At 48.2% G+C, this 3796-nt stretch overlaps 1 pseudogene; it reads left to right on the top strand.

Moving 5' to 3' along the window:
• Positions 1–3225: 3225 nt before the first annotated feature.
• On the top strand, positions 3226–3343 carry LOC126413502 (5S ribosomal RNA; annotated as a pseudogene).
• The last annotated feature ends 453 nt before the right edge of the window (positions 3344–3796 follow it).

The following is a 3796-nucleotide window of genomic DNA, read 5'->3' as shown; positions in this document are numbered from 1 at the left end:
TCAGCTCTGGATTGTTTGTGGCTAAGAGGTCAAGTGTGTTTTCGCAACCATTTACAATTCGCGTGGGTTCGTGGACTAACTGCTCGAAATAATTTTCGGAGAAAGCATTTAGGACAAACTTGGAAGATGTTTTCTGCCTACCACCGGTTTTGAACAAGTATTTTTGCCAACATATCAAGGGAAGGTTGAAGTCCCCATTAACTATAACCGTATGAGTGGGGTATTTACTTGTTACGAGACTCAAATTCTCTAAAGTATTCAGCAACTACATCATCGGAGTCTGGGGGTCGGTAGAAGGAGCCAATTATTAACTTAGTTCGGCTGTGAAGTATAACCTCCACCCATACCAATTCGCACGGAGTACCTACTTCGACTTCACTACAAGATAAACCACTACTGACAGACACAAACACTCCACCACCAAATCTGCCTAATCTATCTTTCCTGAACACCGTCTGAGACTTCGTAAAAATTTCTGCAGAACTTATTACAGGATTTAGCCAGCTTTCTGTACCTATGAAGATTTCAGCTTCTGTGCTTTCTATTAGCGCTTGAAGCTTAGGGACTTTCCCAGCACAACTACAACAATTTACAACTACAATTCCGACTTTTCCTTGATCCAAGCACGTCCAGTATTTGCCATGCACCCTTTGAGATTGCAGCCCACCCCGTACTTTCCCGAGGCCTTCTAACCTAAAAAACCGCCCAGTCCACGCCACACATCCTCCGCTATCCGTGTAGCCGCCAGCTGAGTGTAGTGAACTCCTGACCTATTCAGCGGAACCCGAAACCCCACCACCCTTTGGCGCAAGTCAAGGAATCTGCAGCCAACACGGTCGCAAAACCGTCTGAGCCTCTGATTCGGACCCTCCACCCGGGTCTGCACCAAAGGTCCGCAGTCGGTTCTGTCAACGATGCTGCAGATGGTGAGCTCTGCCTTCATCTCGTAAGCAAGACCGTCAGCCTTCACCAATCAGATAGCCGCTGGAATCCAGAGAGAATTTCCTCAGATCCAAAGCGACAAACGTCATTAGTGCCGACATGTGCCACCACCTGCAGCTGGCTGCACCTTGTGCTCTTCATGGCATCCGGACGGACCCTTTCCACATCAGGAATGACTCCACCCGGAATGCACATGGAGTGCACACTGGATTTATTCCCCTCCTTAGCCGCCATATCCCTAAGGGGCCCCATTACGCGCCTAGCATTGGAGCTCCCAACTACCAATAAGCCCACCCTCTGTGATTGCACGGACCTTGAAGACTGAGAATCATCCTCTGAAACAGGGCAGGCAGCTGCATCTGGCTCAGCCAGAGACAGTGTCTGAAACCCGTTTGTCAGACGCACCGGGGAGGCTTTCTGATCAACCTCCAGGGACGTCTTTCGCTGCCTGCCACGCCTTGGAACGACCTCCCAATCAACCACAGGCGAGGGCTTTGCCCCACTGCGGGCAGCAACCGGGGCAACAACAGCGGCAGACCGATCTGGGGACAGACGGGACGAGGTTGACATCCCCGTGATATCCAAGTCCGGCTGCCCACAGTGGTGCCCATTGGCAACAGCCTCAAGCTGCGCGACCGAAGTCAGCGCCGCTTGCAGCTGTGAGCGAAGGGATGCCAACTCAGCCCTCATCCGAACACAACAATCACAGTCCCCGTCCATTCTAATCGATGTTGAACAACAGTTACTGAAACACGACTCCGTGCCTAGATAACGCAAGGGAAACACGCAAATAATGTATTAACTAATCTGTACAAATGCCTAACGACTGCGCTACAATCTGCCTGAATTTACGATTACAGTAAATAAAATTCGAAATTACACCTCCTATACGAAACTCACACGCAATTTAAGTAAGAATCTACGAAGCAAACACTAAAGCGCGATGCTACAACCCTCAAATACTATAATTCGCCAGAAATTTATGGATTAAACAATGCAAGTACCCAAAAACACGCAAAGAAATTAAGAATTAAACTATGTAACAAATAAGTAAGCTAGGGGTATACGACTTGCTGCTGCAGCTGCTTATCCAACGGCGGCAGGGAGTACTTGCTGACAGAAGTACTGGCCATACCATAACCAACAGTTTGTCCACGTCCGAATTGACTTAGCTACGACATAATGCACGTACAACTACAGAGAACACAGTTCCAACCACGACGCAGGCATTTTTCGCCGTGTTTCCGTACTTTTGCCCCCCCTCCCCCAATGTAAGTCATGGCAATGAAGCGCAGAAAGGAGGATCGAAAAAGAAATGTGACAGAATGATAGGAAGGAGCTACTATCGCATTGCAGTTTTCATGACAACACCGTGAAAAGAGTTTCCCAGTTTGTTACTGTGTAAATGTGAAACGTCCAACGTAAAAGGGTTTCACTCGCAGCGATATAACACGTCGCAAAAAGATCCTGTCCGACGGCGCCCAGAGGCGAGTGCTACGCCTTGTCAATGACAATCTGTTTCAAACCCGACAGATATTGATGCTCTCAGTGAATGCAGAGCCATCTCAGTCAGTTTCGGAGCAAACATTGCGGGGGAAGTGCATGCATTCTGGTGACATTTGGAGCCGAGTACCTCGCGAAAGGTTATAGCTTACAGCAGCAAGTACTTGTGGGCTACACAAGAAATAGATATTGGAAGCCCCTGAAGAGTCGAGAATTTTCCCCTTCCCAAATCATGCAAGGCATCGAATGTACAGAAGGCCAAATGGGTCATACGTGACGAGGGTGGCGCTTGGGATGGAGATGGTTCTGTGGTATTTTGAGGATGTTTTCCTTATCATGAGCTGGTCTTTGAACATGAATCAGGGTGCTTGTTTCATCATATATGGTAACCATTTGTTGCCTTTACTCTACATCTTCATGGCGAGCATGCTGTGGACAATCCCGTCATCCAAGACGACAACATCTGTGTTCATAGGGCTACACCCATCCGTTCCTGGATTTACAAACATTCAGGCATCTTATCGTAATCCACAGAAAATCGTAGAACTATTTGATCAGTGGCTGATACGTAACAGCAATATCTCCACATTTTGGTAGCCCCACGGTAGTGGAGTGGCTTCAGCTGGCTTGGCACATCTTATCTACCTTGTCGTGTGTCTTCCTTGCCCATTTCAGACAGCAGACGATGTTCCATCCTATTAGCATTACGTCTACCGGGAGTAGTTAATACTTTTTCCATTGCCGCTATTAGACATAATATGTCAGTTATTATTAAACTGAGGCAACGGCCTTGCCGCAGTGTCTACGCCGGTTCCTGTCAGATCACCGAAGTTAAGCGCTGTTGGGCGTGGCCGGCACTTGGATGGGTGACCGTTCGGGCCGCCATGCGCTGTTGCCATTTTTCTGGGTACACTCAGCCTTGTGATACCAATTGAGGAGCTACTCGACCGAATAGTAGCGGCTCTGGTCACTGAAAACCATCATAACGACCAGGAGAGCGGTGTGCTGACCACACGCCCCTCCTATCCGCATCCTCTGCTGAGGATGACACGGCGGTCGGATGGTCCCGATGGGCGACTTCTGGCCTGAAGACGGAGTGCTTTATTTTATTTTTATAATTAAATTGAAGCCACTAACCTGTAAACACCCAGCGTATAGCCATATGCACAAACAAATTACACACGCATCGCCCGTAAACTAGTTCGTAACACGTCATTTACGTCAATCTCATGCAAATGATCTACGGTGACAGACCAACGAAGAACTGAAAGGCGCAACAACCAGATGGCCTAACTACTGAATTACTGAAATGTGGTGGCCTTCTTTTAAAGCTGAGGTTCTTCCACATAAG

This window comes from Schistocerca serialis, chromosome 7 (assembly GCF_023864345.2).
Source record: "Schistocerca serialis cubense isolate TAMUIC-IGC-003099 chromosome 7, iqSchSeri2.2, whole genome shotgun sequence".
NCBI lineage: Eukaryota > Metazoa > Arthropoda > Insecta > Orthoptera > Acrididae > Schistocerca > Schistocerca serialis.
Note: the sequence above shows the minus strand (reverse complement) of the source record. Positions and strands in the feature narration are given on the sequence as shown.